General features: G+C 45.6%; 1 protein-coding gene across 4 annotated transcripts in view; it reads left to right on the top strand.

Moving 5' to 3' along the window:
* The window catches only part of MYOCD (myocardin), a 349,938-nt gene that overhangs the window by 113,608 nt on the left and 211,186 nt on the right, over positions 1-25,144 (top strand). The window lies entirely within an intron of this gene.

Here is a 25,144-nt window from a genome sequence, read left to right as displayed (position 1 = left end):
GCTACAAAAATAATAAAAGAAGATTCCACTTCTACAAAGTCAAATGCACCTGCAGTCATTTGGGCTTCTTCTACATGGTGCTAGCAAAGCAGTATTCTGCTTATGGAAGGGAATAGGGAAAGAAACAAAGCATTATGAAGAATGTATACTTCAGTTCTGTTGTAATACAACAACTGCATCTTGCCCTTCCACAGAACAGTTTTTCCTCCATTTTCCTAAAAGCAGCAGTTTATATAACTGACAATTGCAATTCTTCCCACTGGGGGTTTTTCTGAATCGCACATATCTATTATCATCTCCACTACTCTTTTAATTTTTCATTTCTCTACATTTTTCTTTAAATGTATTATCTGGAAGTTGACACACAACTACAGTCAAAGCTTTAAGACATTTTCAATCATTCTGCATGTTTTGACGGAAAATAAGTCCTGAAACTCCCAGCATTCCCCAGCAAGTTGTAGGACTTTTTTCTGTCTAAACATGCATAGGATTGCACATTTAATTACTTGATTACATATACCTATTCACTTTACCCAGTCAATCAAAAGCCAGATATCCTGTCACTCTGGGTAGTTGTATGTATAATAAGATAGACTTCCATAAAAAGGTAAAGGTGTCCTCAACCAGTTGTGTCCGACTCTAGGGTGTGGTGCTCATCTCCATTTCTAAGCCAAAGAGCCAGCGCTGTCCGAAGATGCTTCCGTGGTCATGTGGCCAGCATGACTGAACACCAAGGTGCACAGAACGCTGTTACCTTTCCCGCCAAAGCGGTACCTATTTATCTACTTGCAATTTCTTGCTTTTGAACTGCTAGGTTGGCAGGAGCTGGGACTGAAGACAAGAGCTCACTCCGTCACACGGCACTCGGGTCTCGAACTGCTGTCCTGCTGACCTTCCGGTCTGCAGTTCAGCGGCTTAACCACTAAGCCACCGTGGCCCCTTAGACTTCCATACTCCTCAGTAAAATCCAATATCTGACTTAAAATGCCCCAACTATGTGTGTGTGTGTATATGTGTGTGTGTGTGTGTGTGTATATGTGTGTGTGTGTGTGTGTGTGTGTGTATATATATATATATATCTCCATTTAAAAATACTTACTAAAAACATTTTGGATTCTTCTTCTTCTTGATCGTGTGCTGCAATTCCAATGAGCAAAAATTTGAGAGCCGGTAAGATGCAATGCCCCTTCATGGATCACTGCCTTGTTGTGGCGAAGGGGCTTGCATAACTCAGTGAAGCCATAAGCTATGCCATGCAGGGCCACCCAAGACAGACAGGTCATGGCGGAGAGTTCTGACAAAATGTGGTCCACTGGAGAAGGAAATGGCAACCCACTCCAGGATTCTTGCCAAGAAAACCCCATGGAACGTATCACAAGGCTAAAAGATATGACTCCGGAAGATGAGCCCCTCAGGTCAGAAGGTGTCCAATATACTACTGGGGAAGAGCAGAGGGAATTTCCAAGTAGCACCAGAAAGAGTGAAGCGGCTGGGCCAAAGCCGAAAGGACACTCAGCTGTGGATGTGTCTGGTGGTGAAAAGAAAGTCTGATGCTGTAAAGAACAATATTGTTTAGGAACCTGGAATGTAAGATCAATGAATCAAGGTAAGCTGGAGGTGGTCAAACATGAGATGGCAAGATTGAACATCGACATCTTGGGAATCAGTGAACTAAAATGGACAAGCATGGGCAAATTTAATTCAGGTGACCATTATATCTACTACTGTGGGCAAGAATCCCTTAGAAGAAATGGAGTAGCACTCATAGTCAACAAAAGGGTGGGAAAAGCAGTACTGGGGTACAATCTCAAAAACAATAGAATGATCTCAGTACGAATATGAGCTGAATATGAGCCAACAATGTGATGTGGCTGCAAAAAAGGCAAATGCTATTTTGGGCTGCATTAATAGAAGCATAGCTTCCAAATCCCGGGAAGTACTAGTTCCCCTCCACTCAGCACTGGTTAGGCCTCATCTGGAGTACTGTGTCCAGTTCTGGGCACCACACTTTAAGAAGGATGCAGACAAACTGGAAAGGGTTCAGAGGAGGGCAACAAAGATGATCAGGGGACTGGAAACAAAGCCCTATGAAGGGAGACTGAAAGAACTGGGCATGTTTAGCCTTGAGAAGAGAAGACTGAGGGGAGATATGATAGCACTCTTCAAGTACTTGAAAGGTTGTCACAGAGAAGAAGGCCAGGATCTCTTCTTGATCATCCCAGAGTGCAGGACACGGAATAATGGGCTCAAGTTACAGGAAGCCAGATTCTGGCTGATCATCAGGAAAAACTTCCTGACTGTAAGAGCAATATGACAATGGAACCAATTACCTGGGGAGGTGGTGGGCTCTCCCACACTGGAGGCGTTCAAGACGAGGCTGGACAGCCATTTGTCAGGGATGCTCTGACTTGGATTCCTGCATTGAGCAGGGGGTTGGACTCGATGGCCTTGTAGGCCCCTTCCAACCCTACTATTCTATGATTCTACTATTCTATGATTCTATGAATCCAAGGCAAAACATTCAACATCACAGTAATTCAAATCTATGCCCCAACCACTGAGGCCGAAGAAGCTGAGGTTGATCAGTTCTATGAAGACCTACAACACCTTCTAGAACTAACACCAAAAAAAGATGTCCTCTTCATCATAGGGGATCATAACACTGATCATAACAAACACTCTTTTCCAACAGCACAAGAGGCGACTCTACATATGGAAATCACCAGATGGTCAATATCGAAATCAGATTGATTATGTCCTTTGCAGCCAAAGATGGAGAAGCTCTATACAGTCAGTCAAAACAAGACCTGGAGCTGACTGTGGCTCACATCATGAGCTGCTTCTTGCAAAATTTCGGCTTAAACTGAAGAACGCAGGGAAAACCACTAAACCATTCAGGTATGACCTAAATCATATCCCTTATGAATATACAGTGGAGGTGACGAATAGATTTAAGGCCTGATAGACAGAGTGCCTGAGGAACTATGGACGGAGGTCCGTAACATTGTTCAGGAGGCAGCAACTCAATCCATCCCAAAGAAAAAGAAATGCAAGAAAGCAAAGTGGCTGTCTCACAAGGCTTTACAAGTCGCTGAGGAAAGAAGGGAAGCGAAAAGCAAGGGAGAAAGGGGAAGATATATCCAACTGAATGCAGAGTTCCAGAGAATAGCAAGGAGAGACAAGAAAGCCTTCTTGAATGAACAATGGAAAGAAATCAAGGAAAACAATAGAATGGGAAAGACTAGAGATCTTTTCAAGAAAATCGGAGATATCAAGGGAATGTTTTGTGCAAAGACGGGCATGATAAAGGACAAAGAAAGCAGGGACCTAACAGAAGCAGATGAGATTAAGAAGAGATGGAAAGAATACACAGAAGAACTATACAGGAAAGATCTTAATGTCCCTGATAGCCATGATAGTGCAGTCACTGAACTTGAGCGAGACATCCTAGAAAGTGAAGTCAAGTGGGCCTTAGGAAGCATTACTAACAACAAAGCTAGCGGAGATGACAGTATTCCAGCTGAGCTATTTAAGATCCTAAAAGATGATGCTGTTAAAGTGCTGCACTCAATATGCCAACAAATGTGGAACACTCAACAGTGGCCACAAGACTGGAAAAGGTCAGTTTACATTCCAATTCCAAAGAAAGGCAATGCCAAAGAGTGTTCAAACTACCGTACAATTGCACTCATTTCACATGCCAGCAAGGTTATGCTCAAAATCCTATAAGCTTAGGGATAGACGGAACACTTACCTTCCGTTCCGTTCTGTTTCTGCGGTGGGGGGGAGGCGCTCCGTCCCTCCCCCCGGAATCCTGGACGGGGGGGGAGGCGATCCGGTCCTCCCCCCCGGAATCCTGGACGGGGGGGGAGGCGATCCGGTCCTCCCCCCCCGGAATCCTGCCCGGCCGGCTCCGCTCCGCGGCAAAGCTGCAGAGCCGCCGGCCAGCTCTGGCCGCCCACAGCCGGACATCCAGCCACTGGGCAGCCCTGCAGGGAAGCAAATGGCAGCTGTCGTAGCCGCTGCCATATGCGTCCCTGTATTTAGCCGTGATAGGCTACGTAAATATTTACGTAGCCTATCACGGCAGGGGGGAAAAAAACCCAGCGTATGCAAATGGTGGTAGCTGCCGCCATTTGTGTACACTGGGTTTTTTCCCCCCTGCTGTGATAGGCTACGTAAATACTTACGTAGCCTATCACGGCCTCCACAGGGACGCAAATGGTGTCCCTGCATTAGCTATGACAGGCTACGTAAGTATTTACATAGCCTATCATGGCTATGAAGAGGAGGAAGTGAATGGCGGCTGCAGGATGGCCGCCATTCTCAAAGCAGTGCGGATGGGAGCAGGTAAGTGTTCCGTTTCACGCGCCTTTTGTGGGTTGGGTGCGGCGGGGATGCCTTTCGTGGGTTGGGGGGGGGCTTCGTTCTGCAACAGATTTCGGGGGGCCGAATGCACTGGCATTTGGCCTCACCAAGATCCGTCGCGGAATTCTCTGACATCCCTATTAGGCTTCAGCAGCATGTGAACCGGGAACTACCAGAAATACAAGCTGGGTTTCAAAGAGGCAGAGTGTCAGGGTGGACACTGAGCCCATAGAATCCCAGAGTAGTTCTGATTCGGAGGAAGACCAGTCGCTCCTGGGAGAGGAGCGCACCCCTTTTTCCCAGGGCCCGCAGCTGACAGAGTTTCCTCCCACCCACATTCCTAGATTAGAAAGCAGTCCAGGGTGTGACCCAGCACCGATAGCAGACTGGTTGGATGTGCGGCGCAGACGCAGAGAGCGGTGCCAAATGGAGAGCGCGGAAAGGAGGCGTAGCGCCCGGTTGGCGCTCAAAGATCAGTTGCGCCCAGAGGATCCAAGGGAAAAGGGGAGGGATTCTCCCTAGTCCTTATATTCAGGGGTCTGCCAGTAATTGCTTTTCAAACGGGGACCAACTGTTCTAACTTAGGTCATAGGGATGCTGCTGCTCAGATCTAGTTGCTACCTGTAGAGCTGTTAAGTTGTAAAAGAAGAATAAAGCTTTGAAAAGAGTCCCTTTGTCTGTGTCTTGACTTGGCTACTGGATTAGACTGAGAGCCCTCCAAGGAGCCCTTGACACAGAGGAACTAGAGATCAAATTGCCAACATTCGCTGGATCATGGAGAAACCAAGAGAATTCCAGAAAAACGTCTATTTCTGCTTCATTGGCTATGCTAAAGCCTTTGATTGTGTGGATCACAACAAACTGTGGCAACTTCTTAAAGAGATGGGAGTACCAGACCACCTTACCTGTCTCCTGAGAAACCTGTACGAGGGTCAAGAAGCAACGGTAAGAACAGGACATGGAACAACCGATTGGTTCAAAATTGGGAAAGGAGTACGACAAGGCTGCATATTGTCGCCCTGCTTATTTAACTTCTATGCAGAGTACATCATGAGAAACGCCGGGTTGGATGAATCACAGGTCGGAATTAAGATTGCTGGGAGAATTATCAACAACCTCAGATACGCAGATGATACCACCCTAATGGCAGAAAGTGAAGAGGATCTAAAGAGCCTCTTGTTGAGGGTGACAGAGGAGAGTGCAAAAGCTGGTTTGAAACTCAACATTACAAAAACGAAGATCATAGCATCTGGCCCCATCACTTCTTGGTATATAGAAGGGGAAGAAATGGCAGCAGTGACAGATTTTATGTTCTTGGCTCCAAGATCACCGCAGACGGTGACTGTAGCCATGAAATTAAAAGCCACTTGCTCCTTGGGAGGAAAGCTATGGCAAACCTAGACAGCATAAGATTCGTATAATCAAAACTATGGTTTTCCCAGTAGCAACATATGGCTATAAGAGCTGGACTATAAGGAAGGCTGAGCGCCGAAGAATCGATGCTTTCGAACTGTGGTGCTGGAGAAGACTCTTACGAGTCCCCTGGACTGCAAGGAGGTCAAATCAGTCAGTCCTAAAGGAAATCAACCCTGAGTGCTCATTGGAAGGACAGATACTGAAGCTGAAGCGTAAATATTTTGGCCACCTAATGCGAAGAGAAAACTCCCTGGAAAAGACCCTGATGCTGGGAAAGACTGAAGGCAAAAGGAGAAGGGGACGGCAGAGGATGAGATGGCTAGATAGCATCACCGATGCAATGAATATGAACTTGAGCACACTCCGGGAGAGAGCGGATGACAGGAAGGCCTGGCATGCTATGGTCCATGGGGTCACGAAGAGTCGGACACGACTTAATGACTGAACAACAACATTGAGATGCAGTGGCTAAAGAGTTGGGTTTGAATGTGGGAATCCTAGCTACAGTTCCCCGTTCAGCTACAAAGTTTCCAATGTGCCCTGGGCATCGCTATCTCTCAGCCTGATTAGCATCACATGGATTGTTGTGGGGCTAGTGCTCTGAGCTCCTTGGAGGAAAGTTGGGATACAAATGTAATAAACAATAACACCCAGTTAGATGAGACTAAAAGAAGTGCATCCAACTAGATCACTTGTCTTTTGTTTTGCCACAGCATCACAGTGATTGCTTTTCACTTTGATTTGCTGAGTAACGTAGCATTTTGAAATAATAATGCAGGATAGTGGCCTAGTGGGTCCTTGACCATTATGGTTATGCTTGGAGTCGTGACTCTGGTTGTAGTTATCCATTGCTATGAATCTAGCTGATGCCAATAAAAGCCTGTAGAAAGCAAGACCCTGGTGATGAATTGGAAAACCCCAAATTCATAGGCCTATTGAGGCACTCTATGGAAAGTACCAACAGGAGAGATGTTTTGTTACGTAAATAGTTAATTGGTTGTCTTGAAGAATGGATACTCTGGGGATGGGGAGTGTGTGTGTGTGTGTGTGTGTGTGTGTGGTTATTTTAACTCAAATTCTTACGTAACAGGAACGTTGTATCATACTCCATGCATGAGACTGAAGCATGCTATGATTCCTTATATGGCTTTCCTAGCCACAAAATGAAATGACCCCAAATATAGAGTTGTATACCACAAGAAGCTTATCTCAAGATGCTGATGGTCCATAAGGTCACCTTGAACTATGGGCTAGCAGCTATTAAAAGGCCCAGGTTTTGGAACCTTGAAGAAGAAGAAATAAGTCTGTACAAAGTAGGGGTACTGCATACTATTGTTCGGCAACCACCAATCACTAGGCTGTGCTTGGAGTTCTGGCCATTTCTATAGCAATGGAAGCTAAGGACTGGGTGAGATCTGTATGGGTTTACATGTCTGGGGATATAGGAAAACTACTTTTTTAGCTTGTTTCATTTTGCTATGTGTGTATGAAGTATGGTTGAAGTAAACTAACCACATGCCAAGCTTGTTGTGTGAGGTTAGAATTTGAGTTTCTACACCATTAATAATGATCCCTTGGTGGTCAGTTCTTATCAGTGGAACTGAGAGCTACCTGTTAGGAGAATTCCAAATGGAATCCTAACAATAACCCCATCAATCCTTCTCATTCTTGCTATTGACTAATCTTGCATTTGCTAATATTTGCCTCCTGAGTTTGGGATGATGATGATGGTGTAGAATGAATTCTCAGGTTACAGAATTCATTAAACAGCAGTTAAAAAAAAAAAAAAGAGCCACAATAAAAACAGAAAAATTGCCAAATGAAGTATTAACCAGCAAATGCCTGGTTAAACAGGTAGGGTTTTAATAGGAACAGGAACACCATCAAGGTTGGCGCCTGTCACACTGCAGATTCAGATTTGTCCACTGTGTGGTCACTTTCACAATTGAGTAGGATTCTTGTCTGAAGGACTTTGAACATTGTTCTAGTACTTTAGAGTCCAAACAACATGCATGTTTTCAGGAGGTCCCATTGTATGCTGACTGAAACTCACAGCTTCGTGGGAAAATTCTGACTGAATTTGTACCGCATTTGGCAGATTGTAAGACAGTACCCCTGTATCTGAACCTGTGGATTATTAAACATAATAATGTTCCTTTTACTGAGGCAGACCACTGGGCTCAGACAGAGGTCCTGCTGTCCAAGATAGGGATGTACGAAAGTCACTTACCTGGTCTCGCAGCTTGCTTCGCGGTGGGGGGGAGGCGCTTCGCTTCTCCCCCCGAAGTTCAGGTGAGGGGGGGGAGCCGTCCCGCCTCGCCTGGCTGAAATTCAGGCCGTGGGGGAGGCTTCCCGCCTCACCTGGCCGAAATTCAGGCCAGGGAGAAGCGCCCCGTCTCCCCGGCCGCGAACTACGAAAGTAAAAAAAAAAAAGACCCCGTGATAGGCTACGTAACGATTTGTGCAGCCTATCACGGCTAGATTTGCAAAGTCAGCCGTGATAGGCTACGTTAATCGTTACGTAGCCTATCACGGGTGACTTCGGGAAAAAAAAAAGCGCGTACGCAAATGGCGGCGCCCATGGGCGCCGCCATTTACGTTCCTTATTTGGTCCCGGCTAGTCTACGTAAAGATTTATGTAGACTACGGCAAAAATAAGGGCAATGCTATGCGTTGCCCTTGTTTTCGCCGTAGTCTACATAAATCTTTACGTAGACTACAGGGACCAAATAAGGAACGCAAATGGCGGCGCCCCATGGGGGCCGCCATTTGCGTACGCGCTTTTTTTTTCTTCAAAGTCACCCGTGATAGGCTACGTTAATCGTTACGTAGCCTATCACGGGGTTGTTGTTGTTTTCTACTTCAGCTGTAATGGCGGCAGCGGCAGCCAGTTGAAAGACCGGCTGCCGCCCCCGCCCCCACCGAAAGCCTGCTGAACCGCTGCCGGGACCCGCCGCCGGGAGGGACATTCGGCTACGGTAAGTCCCATCCCGGGGGGTGGCGGGGGAGTGGTGGGGAATTTCACCGCCGATTTCGGGGGGCCGAATGCGTTGGCGCTCGTTCCCCCGAAGATTCAGGGAGAAATTCTCCGCCATCCCTAATCCAAGGTCCTTTAGCTAGAGATGCCAGCGATTGAAGCTTATGCATGCAAAGTGGACCCATCTACTTTTCTGGAACCTATACCAAATGAGAATTTTGTTTCAGTTCGTTAAACATCAGAACTTGCCCTGTTTGCACCCCCAAACATGAGTGCATTTTGGGGACAAGGTTCGCATATTCCCAAGCTTGCGATCACATTCACAAAATGCATTTTTTTTAGAAAAATGTGCACTTTAAAAATAGCCTTTGAAAAATATGTATTTGCATGCTTTTGTTGATGGAGCAAATGTAGGCATGCATGCTCTAAAAAGCTTTGCACTCAAATGCGCACTTTCCCCATTTGAGCAACAGCAACAAAGCTCACATCTGGGAATGGGAATGAGGTGGACTGAGCTTCGACATGGAACTCAGAGAACCTCAACGAGCTTGCTGGTTCTCCCATCCCTGGCCAGAGGACATGAATTGTCCAGTGCCAGTTGGACCTGGACAACTCATGGGCCTTGGAAGTCAAAGTACTATTCCATTTTTAATAACTAGAAAGGAATCTTTTTTGAGTAGAGATACTGGTTGCTTTCACACTAGCCGTTTAGTCTGGAATTTCCAACATTTATTCAATTGGTTCATGAAGGAGGTCAAGATCATTGGAGTCAAACACATGCTATTTATTTATTTATTTATTTATTACATTTCTATATCACCCAATAGCTGAGGCTCCTGGGGCAGTTCACAAAAATTAAAACCACAAAGTACAGATAAAAACAGTATAAAATATAAAAGCTTAAAACTATGGTATAAAAATACAACCAGAATAAAACCTAGCAGCAATGCAGAGATTTAAAATACAGATAAAATACAGTAACAGATTTAAAACAGCAAAGTTAAAAGACTATAACACTGAAATCCTAAAATGCTGGGAAAATAAAAAGGTCTTCACCTGGTGCCTGAAAGAGTACAACATATTTCTGGGATACTGCCATTTAAGCGCTGATAGCCATTACTCCAACTATTATTCTCCATGATGTCTGATGTCTTCAGGCATTCTTCTGAAAAAGAATGGAGGGTTAAAGCTGCAGGGGTTGTTGAAAAGGCCTTTTTCTGAATTAAAACCTGGGACCCCCCAAAAAAACTCCCTGGAAAAGACCCTGATGCTGGGAAAGATTGAAGGCAAAAGGAGAAGGGGATGGTAGGGGATGAGATGGCTAGATAGCATCACCGATGCAATGAATATGAATTTGAGCACGCTCTGGGAGAGAGCGGAGGACAGGAAGGCCTGGCATGCTATGGTCCATGGGGTCACGAAGAGTCGGACACGACTTAACGACTGAATAACAACAACAACCCCAAAAAGATTGCTACAGATTCCTTGCTGCTTGTTTCCCTGTGCACATCATGTGTACAATGCCAAGTGGAATCAACTCAGTGTGACTGTACCATCAGGAATACAGAGGTCTGCTTAGCATAGAACTTCATAGCCTTGGGTGCACTCACCTGTGATGGAACATACTGAGCTGTGGAGATTCAGGGCACTATTTTTAAATGTTCAGAATACAATTACTTCAAAGCAAATATTTCCCATTTCTCGCAAAGGTGTCAGGTCTTGCTCAGGAGTCTTCAGAGTCGATGCTGGCAGATTGCAGACAAAGTTGCTTGGCACAATCCTTTTTCCCCAGAAAGAAAAAGAAGGAAGAACAAATAGCCTGGGGAGAGGAAATGCCTCTCTGTCATAGTATGGTCATTGGTATATGCCCTGAGTACTCCAGACTGAGATGATGATGATGATGATGATGATGATACAGCTCCAAAAGATATTTTCTTATCTTTATTCTTTTAGTGATTTGGAGTTGAGATAATTAGCAACGTTGTTGTTCCATAGATAAGATAAGTTCCAATCCTCTGTAAAAGTGGCTGTACAGCTCCATTTTATAATTCATAGTCCATCCCTAAAATGGTGCCATATCTGCTTCCTTCTGCACATTTTTTTTCAATGATGGTGGCTAGATTAGTTTTCCTTGAGCTTGTTTTCTCCCCTACATAATGTGTTTTGGAAAAATAAAAAATAAAAGCAATGGAAATATGGCATATTGCTTGCGGTTCCAGTTCTGTTTGACCGACTGTGAAAATCTAAGTTCAGATGTGACAATGAAATGAACCTTTAGGGAATCTTGGTGGGACTACACTTGGCGGGAGTATACGTGGAAGGGAATGTAATTTTCTGCTTCCTCGCATTATGTCATTCAGTCTTTCTTGTTGAGCATCCCCCCAGACTTCATAACTTGAGGAGAAGTGGGATTCTCTTTCACTGACTTTGAGGCAGCTGTTTGTACTTACTCTGCTTGGGATCCCAGTCTGTAGGCTGTAGACAAGGAGAAAGAAGAACAGTTCAAACAAGCTACTTAATACTGGTGGTTAGTTGTACAGTTGTACTTTGCAAGGAGACCTGTCACTGCCAGACTTTGTGGAAAGGGTTGGTTAGTTGACTGGTTGGTTACTTTTATTATATGTATCTTGCTTATCTGTATAAAGCAATTTAAGCAGCTCTCAATAAAATATAAAAATACATCAAGAGAAAAAATAGAACAGGTTTAAACACTGCAAGCATTATAACAATAAAAGTGACAGCCGTCAAAACTTCAAATATGTCAGCAAAACAGAAATCTAAAACAAATTTAAAATGCTAAAAGAGCAGGGGGCAAAAGAAGAGCTAGTTCTTGCATTTTCCTTGGTCACTTGGCACTACTCCGTATACTGAAGCTCGAATCGGAGCTGAAATCTGCAGCTTATTGAATGAAATGGTAGAGAATTGTTCCTTAATCGTCCTCAAGCCATCTAAGTGCCAGTCCCTATCTCATCACTCCATCATTACTTGTGTTCCTGTTACGTTTCCTTAGAGTTAACGAACTCCAAATGGCTTCTTGTTCTGGTGTGGAGTTTGTATTGTCATTTGGATTTTGGATTTTCTTTCCACTATGCCAAAGGGTGATGACTCACTTGAATTACACATCACTAATAGCTAACAGAGATGTAATGGCATCCACACCAAAATGGTAATTATATCACTGAGGAAGCATGAGACCTCCTGGAGTTCCAGGAAATAAGCACACAGTCATGTTTCTAGAGCATGCTGGGAAATGTGGAAAGCGTGGAGTCGTCAATAAGTGGACATCACTCAAAGAAAACTGCCTGTATCCAGCTACATCTCCTAGAGATTGGTTTTGGAGCCAGAAATTTTATCAGTAATCATGGTAATAACATTGTAGGCTTACTGATAAAACTTGCAACACATCTTCATATTTACCAGTCTCTATGACAACAAGGGATACTGGTCTGTCTACAATAAATAGGGGAAGGAGCCTGTGGGAAGGAGGACCAGCCAGCTGTACCAGGTGGATCCTGAGCCTGCTTCTGCCCCCACCAAACAGGTATTTAAGGCGGGGCTGGCAGTAGAACGGAACAGCACCTGAAGACCCACCCACCTGCCTCTCCAGAGACACCAGCAGCCACAGATACCAGCAGCAAATAGCAGCAGTAGAGGGCAGCAGCTTTAAAGAACAGGGAGAAAGGGGCAAACGTGGATTTTATCTGCTCTTTCTTAGCTGCTGTTCTCTTTTATCTCTTTTATCTTTTATATTCTTTTACACTGTTGAACATTTTATATCCTAACATTTTAATATGTGCCTGGGAGGACTATTGAGCAACTCAGGGGGTCAGGGAGGTGCCACTATAACTGTGGTCACGGGCAGGGGGAGGTATGACATTGGGGGATTAACAGGCCAGCTGAGGAGAAGAGGGGCTAGACACCTTACAGCTGTCCCCTCTTCTGGTTCTTTCCCCAACCTGATGGTTCCTGGCAGCCTTACCAGTCTGCCCTCAGGTCTGGTGATGCTGCTGCTGAATGCCAAGTCAGCCCAAAATAAAATCTCCCTCATCCATGATTTGATTGTGGATGAGAGGGCTGACCTGGTATGTATTACTGAGACCTGGGTGGGGGAACTGGGAGGGGTCACTCTCTCCCAGTTGTGCCCTCCTGGGTACTCGGTGCAGCACCAACACCGACTTGAGGGTTGGGGAGGGGGGGTTGCCGTGGTCTTTAGGAATTCAATCTCCCTCTCCAGGCTTCCTGCTCATTCGAGTGCAGATCTTGAGTGTTTGTACCTTGTGTTGGGTACCCGGGACAGATTAGGGATTATGTTAGTGTACCGCCCACCCCGCTGCCCATCAGACTCCCTGCCTGAGCTGACGGAGGTGGTCTCGGACTTGGTGTTGAGGACCCCTAGGATGATGGTCCTGGGGGATCTCAACTTCCATGCTGAGGCTGCTTTATCCGGGGCAGCTCAGGACTTCATGGCCGCCATGACAGCCATGGGGCTGTCCTAACATGTCATCGGCCCAACACATATAAAAGGACACATGCTTGATCTGGTTTTCTCGACTGGGCAGGAGGATGGTGATCTGAAAGTGGAGTAATTAACATCTGTCCCTTTGTCATGGTCAGATCACTTTCTGCTGAGGTTTAGACTCCTGGCAGCCTTCCCCCCCTGCAAGGGTGGGGGACCTATTAAAATGGTCCGCCCCCGGAGATTAATGGATTCTGATGGATTCCAGAGGGCTCTGGGGGATTTTTCTGCTGGTATTAGGGATGTCAGAGAATTTCTCCACGAATCTCGGGGAGGCCGAATGCCAGCACATTCAGCCCCCCGAAATTGGTGGAGAAACGGTCTCCCCCCCGCCCCCCCCCCCCAGGACGGGACTTACCTTGTGCGAATGTCCCTGGCTCCGGCGGCGGTTTGGCGGTAGTTCAGCGGCGGCGGCTGCAGCAGCCGGTCTTCAGACTGGCTGCCGCTGCCGCCATTTCCAAGTTAAAAAAAAACAAACGTGATAGGCTACGTAAAGATTTACGTAGCCTATCACGGCTAGATTTGTAAAAAAACAAAAACAAACCGCGCGTACGCAAATGGCGGCGCCCATGGGCGCCGCCATTTGCGTTCCTTATTTTGGCACGTGTAGTCTACGTAAACATTTACGTAGACTACGGCGAAAATAAGGGGAACGCAAATTTGCGTACGTGCACTTTTTTTTTTCACTCAGCCGTGATAGGCTACGTAAACATTTACGTAGCCTATCACGGCTGACTGCAGGGACGCAAACGGCGGCGGCTATGGCCGCCGCCATTTGCGTCCCGGCAGGACAGGAGGATTCGCGGCCAGAGGGACGGGGCGCCTCCCCCCCGGCCAGAATTTCGGGGGGGAGGGATGGGGCGCCTCCCCCCCGGCCAGAATTTCGGGGGGGAGGGAAGGGGCGCCTCCCCCCCGGCCAGAATTTCGGGGGGGAGGGACAGGGTGCCTCCCCCCCGCCAGAATTTCAGGGGGAGGGACAGAGCGCCTCCCCCCCACCACGAATCAAGCTTCAGGTTCAGGTAAGGGACTTTTGTACATCCCTAGCTGGTATGGCTGGTGCTCCTGTTGAAGCCCAGGTCACTCTGTGGAATGCAGAGATGACTCGGGCGGTTGACACGATTGCGCCCAAGCGCCCTCTCCCTCTGAGCAGAGCCCAGCCAGCTCCTTGGTATACACCTGAGCTGAGAGCAATGAAGCAAGAGGGGAGATGGCTAGAACACAGGTGGAGGAAAACTCGTGCTGAGTCTGAACACAGGTAAGAGCCCACTATCAAGCCTACTCTGTGGCGGTGAGGGTGGCAAAGAGACAGTTATTTTCCACCAGCATTGCATCTTCTCAGTGCAGTCCAGCAGAGATTTTCCGAGTGGTTTGCGACCTGTTACATTCTGGGCCAGGGAGAGAGATGGTGGAACCCTCGGTGGCACACTGTGATAAGTTTGCAAGGCACTTTGAAGATAAAGTCGTTCAGATTCGTCATGTATTGGACACCACGATTAATGCAGTTCCATTGGTAGAGGCATTCAGAGCACCGTCTGGTCCAGTTTTATTGGATGAGTTTCAGTTACTGAGGCCTAAGGATGCGGACAATGTGCTTGGCCAACTCCAAACGACCACTTGTGTGCTTGACCCTTGCCCTTCATGGCTTATTAAATCAAACAAGGAGGGGATGACCGGCTGGGTCCAGGAGGTTGTAAATTCCTCCTTGAGAGAGGGAGTGGTGCCTGCCGCTTTAAAAGAGGTGGTAATTAGACCACTCCTGAAAAAGCCTAACCTGGACCCAGAGGATGTTAATAATTATAGGCCAGTGGCCAACATCCCCTTCCTGGGCAAGGTGCTTGAGCGGGTGGTTGCAGGACAGCTCAGTTTGGAATGGAAACTACCTTGGTTGCCCTGTGGGATGACCTCTGCCGGGAGAGGGACAGGGGGAGTGCGACCCTGTTGATTCTTCTGGACCTCTCAGCGGCTTTCGATACCATCGACCATGGTATCCTTCTGGATAGGTTGTCTGGGTTGGGAGTTGGAGCACTGCACTACAGTGGTTCCGCTCCTACTTGGATGGCCGATTCCAGAAGGTTGTGCTGGGGGATTATTGCTCTGTGCCATAGCAATTTTGCCATGTGGTTCCACAGGGCTCTATTTTAATCCCGGACCTTAAGATCATCGTCAGCGGCCCTCCTCCGTGAGCCCCTGCCAAAGGAAGTGAGGCGGGTGGCTACTAGGAGGAGGGCTTTTTCTGCTGTGGCACCCCGGCTCTGGAATGAGCTCCCTAGTGGGGTTCGTCTGGCGCCTACATTGTATTCCTTTAGGCGCCAGGTGAAGACCTTTTTATTTTCCCAGGCATTTTAGCATTTTAGCTTTCTAAATTTTTATCTTTGCTGTTTTAAATCTGTATTTCAAACTCCTGCACTGCTGATAGGTTTTATTGTGGTTGTATTGTTATATTGTGGTTTTAATGTTCTATATATTTTAAATTGTTTTATTGTGTGTTGTTTGGTTTTAATTTTGTGAACCGCCCAGAGAGCTTCGGCTATTGGGTGGTATAGAAATGAAATGAAATGAAATAAATAAATAAATAAATATTATCCCCTATGCTGTTTAACATCTACATGAAACCTCTGGGGGAGGTTATCCGGAGTTGTGGGCTGAGGTGCCATCAATATGCGGATGACACTCAGCTCTACCTCTCTTTCTCATCAAAACCAGGTGAGGCAGTGGCTGTTCTGAATCAGTGCCTGGGCACGGTAATGGACTGGATGAGGGTCAAAAAACTGAAACTCAATCCAGACAAGACGGAGGTACTGTTAGTGGGTGGTTTGTCTGCCTGGCTAGGTGATATTCAACCTGTTCTGGAGGGGGTTGCACTCCCCCTAAAGGATCACGTTCGTAGTTTGGGGGTGCTCTTGGATCCAGAACTGTCACTTGAGGCACAGGTGAACTCAGTGGCACGGAGCACTTTTTATCAGCTTAGGCTGGTATACCAACTACGTCCTTATCTGGACAGAGATAGCCTAACTACAGTTATCCATGCTCTGATAACTTCTCGTCTGGATTACTGCAATGCGTTATACATGGGGCTGCCTTTGAAAACGGTCTGGAAACTTCAGCTGGTCCAAAATAGGGCAGCAAGATTGTTAACAGGGACTGGTCTGTTAGCTCATATTACGCCAGTACTTTTGCAGCTGCACTGGCTGCCAATCCATTTCCGGGCCCGATTCAAAGTGCTGGTATTAACATTTAAAGCCTTTAACGGCTTGGGGCCAGGTTATCTGAAGGATCGCCTCCTCCTGTATGTGCCTGCCCGGACCTTAAGATCAGTCCTCAGCGGCCCTTCTCCGTGAGCCCCTGCCAAAGGAAGTGAGGCAGGTGGTTACTAGGAGGAGGGCTTTTTCTGCTGTGGCACCCCGGCTCTGGAATGAGCTCCCTAGTGAGGTTCGCCTGGCACCTACATTGTATTCCTTTTGGCGCCAGGTGAAGACCTTTTTATTTTCCCAGGCATTTTAGCATTTTAGCTTTCTAAACTTTTAGCTTTGCTGTTTTAAATCTGTATTTTAAACTCCTGCACTGCTGCTAGGTTTTATTGTGGTTGTATATTTTGGCCACCTAATGCGAAGAGAAAACTCCCTGGAAAAGACCCTGATGCTGGGAAAGACTGAAGGCAAAAGGAGAAGGGGATGGCAGAGGATGAGATGGCTAGATAGCATCACCGATGCAATGAATATGAACTTGAGCACGCTCCAGGAGAGTGCGCAGGACAGGAAGGCCTGGCGTGCTATGGTCCATGGGGTCACGAAGAGTCAGACACGACTGAATGACTGAACAACAACAATTGTTATATTGTGGTTTTAATGTTCTGTATACTTTAAATTGTTTTATTGTGTGCTGTTTGGTTTTAATCTTTGTGAACCGCCCAGAGAGCTTCAGCTATTGGGCGATGTAGAAATAAATAAATAAATAAATTATTACAATAAAGCAAAATGCATGTTAACAATACCACTATGTGCAGGGTGACATTTCTAGGGAACTAGATGTACCACTGGTGCTTTATAAGAAAATAAATATCTCAGATTTTCCCCCTTCCCTGCTGTGCTATGCCAACCATTTGTCATGTCCAACCATTGTTACAGAAGGCTCACAAGCCTATGGAGTCTCTTTCCTTCTCTTTCCCTGTACTCCTTCTCGTTGAATCAAAAAGTGTAGTTTTTCTCTGGAATCAGAGTGCCCAGCAATACTGCTATCAACAATCTCCAAAACAGAAATCCACGAATGCGTTATGTCTGTGATAAAGTAGAAAAGACCTCCTAACAACAGTTCCCCATTTCTCGAGAATATGACTCACTTCTGTGTAGGGATGTTGCAGGTGTCTGGTTGGGGCTCGAGGCTCGGTGATTTCTTGCTGGCTCAGCCCCCCAGATTCCAGTCCGTGGACCCCACACTTGCCTGACTCTGCATGCACTGAGTTCGGCAAGTGTGGTGGTCCCTGCTGCTCCCCTGAGCTGCCATTCTGCACAAAATGGCAGCTTGGCCTTTTCTGTATAGACCGATCTTATGTGAACAGCGGCTGTGAAGAGACCCATTTACGTCACATTACAAGCATAAATGGTCTAAATAGACCATTTACACCAGTAGTGTTGCCTAAATGGGCCTATTTATGGCCGCCATTTGTGCAAAAAGGCCCTTTATGGAAAAGGATGAGTTACAAAAAGGCTCGGCGGAGGAGCAGAATGCTGGGAGCCCACAAACTGCCTGGCAGCTCACCACATGCAGCGAGCGGGGTCGGGCAGCTGGCAAGGGTCTGGTGAGCAGTGCGTGAGACGGACTGAGGCGAATTCACCCATCCCTACTTCTGTGTCTGTCTTTGGTACTTGGGAAAGTCCTCATGTGAAACAGCTCCTGGGGTAATTAGTCCCTAGACTGGGGACTGAAGACACTCAGTGTGGGTCTGGCACAGTCTGCCTTGGTTTAGCAGAGACAGAATAAACAGGGTCAACTGAATGGGCATTCTAGCCTATGATGCTAGCCTACAGTATGAACAGCAAGGAAATCTGGGCTGGCCAGTAGACGACAGAGAACATAGGACAGTTGGTGGTGAGGTGCAAAAGGGTCTTCAAGCTGCCATTTGGATGTTTTTAATAGGGGCAGTACAATACCAACCTTGAGATGGGGACTGCACTGACTAAGGATGACAGTCCATAGCTGCTGGCTGTCCTGTTGCCTGTGTTCTTTGGCTGACTGATTCCATCAACAAGATGCTAATTAGTGCCCTGGCTGGGCATCATATATGTCCTTTTTGCATGTTTTACAGTTGTGTAGAAAGGATTAGGAGAGAAACAGCTGAGAGTGGTCTACAAATAAGCTTGCTGAACTCTATGTTAAGCCAATCCTGAATTATTCAAGATGAATTATTCCATTCCATAGAGATATTTAGTTGTAATTTTTGTTATTTGTTTTTGCCTCTTAGTTTTTTCCATCTTAATGGTTTGACCATATCCAAGGAAGGGATAAAGAAACAATAATGCTGGGCCCATATTCCTCCAACTATAACTATTTTGTGAGCAGATAGCACATTTATTGTTGTTGTGTTTGATGCATGGCTGTGTGGAAAATGGCTGCGCAAGTGTCCTGAGCTCCTACATTGTCTGAGATGTGATTAATGACAAGTGACACAGAGTAGAATGTAGGCTCAACAGCACAGGAGTTTACTTGTATAAAGGGAAAAAGCACTTTTCCGATATCACAATAATTCCCTAGAATGGATACTTTGTTCTTAACACAACCAATTACCGAGTCATCTGAAAACTTGAGAGGTCTGGATGGATTTATTGGAAAGAGCTGGAATGAAACATCACTCATTTCACCTTCAGAAACTGGTTACTCCCATATGAAAGTCAGCAGCTTTTAAGATCAGCTTCAAGGGCCCTGCTCTCTGATCTGTCCATATCTGAGATCAGGTGGATGAGCATGAGAGACAGTCTTCTCTGAGGTGGCACTAAGATTATGGAACTCCCTCCTGATGGAGATTCAGTGAGTTCCCTTCCTCGCCATTTTTAGAAGGTTGGTAAAGACTTTCTAATTCCATCTGGCTTTTAATGTGTGATCTGCCCTCTGTGTGCTACTGGGGTGGGGATGGGGGTGTATGTGACAGGCATTCTCTGTAGCAGCGAGATGTGTTGCACATGATTGGTTGTGCTTGTTGAATGACTGGCAGACAAAAAAAAAATCACTTGCTGATCTATGCGACAATAGTTCAGCATTTCCCAAACATTTAACAAGCAGTTCCTTCTCTCTAGCCCCTGACATACAAGTGAAATAGACTCTCTGCCCCTTGTGTTTCCAACCCATTATAACTTAATTGTTGGCCTTTAAGAATCAGCGAGTTAAAGGTCTGCCTGCCTTGATCAACTCCTTTTCTGGTTTGTGTAAGGGATGGTGGTGGTGGTCTAGGCTGTTGTGCTGGTTGTTTCATTCATTTATATAGCATCCTTAGCGTACATAGCATCTTACAAAGGAACAAAAGAATAAGTCCCCACATTGAGGAGCTTACATTCTAAATTTAGACAGTGGAGGAGAGAGAGAAGGAGAGCCAAGAGTAACAAGCCAGTGGAGAGGGGGGGGAAATGGGGGAGATTAAGGGCTTCTCCACATGGCACTTTTATCCTGCGATCAACATTAGTTACTCACAGAAGCTTGTGGGTCCTTTACATGATGTCGTCAAGCTCCAGAACTTCTCCTGTGTTTTCTGACCTGTATCCCATTTTTTAAAGATCGCAGATAATGAGCTATTAAAATATCACAAGTTGATTTTTCTCTGTGAAAAGAGGATGTGGTGCTATAACACAGCACCATCTGCTGGCTGTATAATGAAACATATAGAGCTTTCAGGTAAAGGAACTCCTCAGGAAAAAAACACGGAAGTGTGTGAAAAGGTGCGTTCTTAATCCTGCAAAGAATACGGAAGCAAAAGTCCTGGTAAAGTTGTGGGATAAAAAGCCTGGTGTGGAGAAGCTCTAAGCTAACAAGTGATGAATGTGAGCTACAACTGAAAGGATCTAGGTGCTTGCAAGCACTTATCTGCACCTGATGTGAGATAAAATTCTCCATGACTCAACTGATGGTAGTTTGGTCATCTGCATAATATGGGGTTTTGTGATTCAAATACAATTCCATGCACTAATTGAACGAATGTATCCAGATCCCCTATAACATGTGAGTAACCACTGCATTGCCCTTCAGAAACCTACCATCACCTAGAAAAAAAATCCAAAATCCATATTAGTATAATACCTTTATTAGGCCAACTAAAAGATCACAAAAATATGGATAACTTTTTCAACATCATATGTTCCCACTTGCCTGCACCCCGCCACTAGCCATTCCATTCATTTGCCCCTTTTCTCATAGATGGAGCCCAGAGGAGGAGCAGCTTTATCTCCACATTATTGCCGCAATGAAAACTATTCCTAATACACACACTTCCCTTTCAATGGTCTGTGTTGGCCTCTGCTTCCTTGTCGGGTGAGCATAGGGCAGTGGAGCCAATGGTTTCTGCCAAAGAGGTTACAGAGTCACCTTCAATCGGGATCTGCACTTTGTTAAACTATTTGAAAAGAGAGCATTTCTGCTGCTTCCTTCTGCAAAGGGCAGAAGAAAAATGACTCTATTATGGCTGTGTCTAGCATAGGCCTTGGCTGAATGCCAATGGGATTTACAACATCAGGGTGAAAAGTCTAAAGGGAAAACAGTTCATCCTGCTTGTGGACAGTTAGGAAGGGGTCTTTGAGGAACAGAGTGGAGGCTTGTCCGGGCCCTGCTGGTGAAAAGCTGTCAGAAAAGCTTCCTCTTGAGGGCATGAAACACGATGTCAGCTAGACCCACCTCCTGTCATCAGCAAGATGAAATAGAGAGTTTGGCCAAAAAAAGCAAATAGAAAAGGGCTGATGCATTTTGGCTAAGGGGTGACTGACCAGGGAAACTTGTTTTGCAAAAGAGTACTCCCCATAGTTTTAAAATCCAGGTTGCTTTTATACATAGTAGGAAAAGCCTGGATATGTAAGGTGTTGCAACAACATGTATAACAATTGGACACCATAGTTCCATTTCAGCTATACTATATAGCAATGACCTGCATATTTCTCCAACATGTTCTGGTGTTTTTACTAGCAGTGGTCTAAGATAAGGATGGCCAACTGGCAACCTACCCTGATTTATCTGCCCCACTCCATGATTACATGTATCAGGATGGGCATGCACGATGCTGCTCGCTACCTGACACGAACCCTCCTCTCAGAAAAGGAGTGGCTGGGCTGGAGGCTTCTGGTTCATCAATACTGCTTTCTCAGCACAGGAATATAGGAAGCCCTCTCATTTTCCATTGGGAGAACTGCTAGATTCTTCAGCGGGAGTAGGTTGGGACGGTGGAGGAGCAGGCTCTCTCTTTCGAAGCTGCTGGGGGTAGCAAAAAGGGATACAGCAATGTGACGCAGGAAGAAATTAGGACATTTTTCTGCCATACAGCTGTTAAAAGTACAGGAACTCCCTTCAGGTGAGGACCTAGGAATCCTTAATCCATAATTTACCACCACCATCAAAGGCCTAAGGGGAAATGTGTCTTACACTTCAGAATTCTAAGAGTTCCTGTATCTCTGGGTATAGAAGATGGCACTTAACACCATGCATGTGCCTCTACATGGAGCTTCCCCACTCCACACTTTGTGGAGTGCCATTGCTACGACAGTGTGTTTCAGTGGATAGTAACAAGTTTGATCTGCGGGAGTTTGGAGTTTGATCTGAGAGGCTCAGGCTCAAGTCTGCTATTTAATTTTAAGAATTGGTGCCTGTGTTTGCTTTTGCTCCTCTTCCGTCCCCACCCTTTTCCCTTTTGTGTGGTGTCTTTTTAGATTGTAAACCTGCGGGGAGGGACTTTGTTTTCATAGATCATATGTAAGCCGCTCTGGAAGCCATTGGGGCTGTAGGGTGGGGTGGAAATGCTTCCAAATCTGTCATTGCCGTGTTATATAGCTTCACATCAGCACCCAATTTTCCATTTGTAAAATGTTGTCAATAGATACTCACCTCAGACATTGTTGCAAGGTACCTATTAAAAGGGAATTAGACAATTCAGTCGATGGTAGGGCTATCAATTGTTACTAGTCATGGTGGCTATATGCTACCTCCAAGTTCAGAGGCAGTATGCCACTGAATACTGCCTGAGTGCCACAATGGGAGAGGGTTGTTGGCTTCATGTGCTACTTGTGGGCTTCCTAGAGGCAATTGGTTGGCCACTGTGGGAAAAAGAATGCTGAACTCAATAGGCCCTTTGACTGATCTAGCAAGGCTCTTGTTATGTTCTTATAAGGCGCTTTATTATCCTACTTGAAGGATGAGGGCAGGAGTTTATGCAGAGGTTCACAAATTGGGTTTGTACAGAATTTCCATGGAGTTGTGTGCTTCAAACTGCGTAATGAAGATTATCCTGTGGCATTGAGATGGAGGCTTGATAAAATCTCTACTAAATACCATGTTGCCCTGCTTGGGCTTGCCTGAACCATAGCAACTTCATTTATACTTACACACTATTGCATGGCAGAATGTTTCTCTTTTTAAACAATCCCACCCTTTGTGGAACAATGATGTTTTGCCTGGTATTGTTGTGTGTATTCCACTGAGAGCATGGGGTGCTGATCAAAACATGCATATTTAGCTGCAACCAGAAATTATAACTAAATCCAAATTTTGTGCACACAAGCCCTTCCTAATTTATCAATACGACATGGTATTGATAATTTAGGAAGGTCTAGTGTGTATGACATTTGGATTTAGTTATAATTTCTAGATGCTGCCAAATAAGCATGTGGTTGCCCCCCCCCCCCCCCCGGGCCATAATGAGAAATCTGCCTGATTTGCTCTGTAGAAATAGGTCTTGTATAGGTGGAAGAATTCTTTGCAAAACTGCAGATGTAAGGGCTGCCATATATCAGTGCAAGTAATCAGAGGCTACTCACATTTCCTGTGCATTTCCTACAGCGTTAAACTCCCTTCAATCAAAATATGACCGCCAAATAAAAGACTTGAACTAAGTGGCAATATTTATCGTGTTAAAATCTGTGTGTATATTGCCTTTGTAGAATTTGCCTCGCAGGGCTGCAAAAACAGAAAACTTGCTTTTCATCACTGTGAGGGAGGAACAGTGATCATGGCAGAGCAGGTTGTTTAGGTCTGAAAGTAACCTCCACAGGTGTGCTCCTTCAAGAGAGAAAGTTTGTACTGGAGCCAAACATGAACATGGCGGCAGACAGTTGGTTTCCTGTGATAAGAATAGCTTGGCTGGATCAGATGAGCCTGAGCAGGGCCCAGATTTTATGTAGATCCTGTGCAAACTTTATAGAAATGGAGGGGAGGTGGAGGACTCCCCCCCCCCCAACTTAGTTTTATTAGTTAAAATTTTTATTGTGAGATAGAAAGATTTCTGCTGTACATCAGTTCTGGAACATACATAATAAACGTTCAGAATCTTGCATCTCAGAATGCTGAGTGATGCCTTCAGTCTAGGAAATTCCAGGGTTCACTTGAAATCCTCGTGTATCTCATTCCCTTGAGTTTACATGCCCAGACAACACTCTTAGAAGTTAGTGGGCATATTTAGACCACATACTTAAGCTGGTTTAATAGTCATTCCTTTCCCCAGAGAACCTTGGGATATGTAGTTCTGCAAGAAGGAGTAGGGCTCTCTAGCAAACCGAATTGGGCCGTTTGTCCAGATTAGCCAGCAGTAAGTCCAATTCCAGTGATCATGCAGATGCAAGAGAGCTCTTCTCCCCTATTCTGGATTTCTTAAACCAGGGTTTGCTGACAAGGACACAGAGGGTCCTTGCTCCTGAGCTGGAGCATCCAGTCACATGCTGAACCCTGCTCTGAAGGAGAAAGATGCTGACCTTTTACAAGATAAATTTAACTCAGTGTAAAAGCACTAATATATACTCATCTGTGAGCAGATACCTATCTGTCATTATTTTAAAATCACACATTGGAGACTTGATGGAGGTCCATGGGGAAGAGTCCTAGACTTCTCAGTGGCTTTTGATACTGTGTGGTTTGAATAATTTGTAATATCTGGGAAACATTAAGGGGTGGGCCATTAATTTTATTTATTTATTTAAGTTAGATGCTGATGACACCCACCTCTGTATTTCATTAGCTGAGCATCCTGCAGCAGCTACCTACATCCTTGACCAGTGTTTGGAAACTGTGGACTACTGTGGTAAATTCATTAGGTTGAACTGGATAAAGAAAATAACTGATGCTCGGTGGAATTCAAGCGCTCTATGGGAACTTTGGCGGTTATGGATTAGATCTGAGTGACCCTGTCTGGGGGCACTCTTCTTATATTTAATTTTCCTAGAATGCATCCCTATAGCAACTTTGCCATGTTTTAATAAGGTTCCTTTTTAAATTTCAGATTTTTAATCCCTTGCAGCCATATTGATTTTCTTTGTTTATTGGGTGGGTATGGCTTGCAGTTGTGCAACTTTTAAAGAACTACCAGCCCTCTTGAATCTTTCTGTTTAATGTATAGTTCAGGAAGTCTATTTACTAATTTACTGAGGGAGCAATCCTATGGCCGCTAGACAGCGGCTAGATAGCCATAAGATATCTTGTTTTCCAGGAACCGACCTTGGAGCCTGTGCTGTGAGGTTGGTTCCTGGAGAACTGACCTCCCTCAATTTACGCGCTGCCTTGGAGGCAGCGCGGAACAGCCCCATCGTCCACACTCACAAGAGGAGCGGCTGAAAAGGGATGTGTCTGGGGGTGTTCTGGGGCACGGAGGGCGGAAATGCCTGTATGACACATCCAGTGTGTCATACAGCAGTCTT

Source organism: Heloderma suspectum, chromosome 2, assembly GCF_057233095.1.
Source record: "Heloderma suspectum isolate Gila_16-S chromosome 2, 16-S_ref, whole genome shotgun sequence".
NCBI lineage: Eukaryota > Metazoa > Chordata > Lepidosauria > Squamata > Helodermatidae > Heloderma > Heloderma suspectum.
This window is presented reverse-complemented; position numbering and strand designations above follow the sequence as displayed.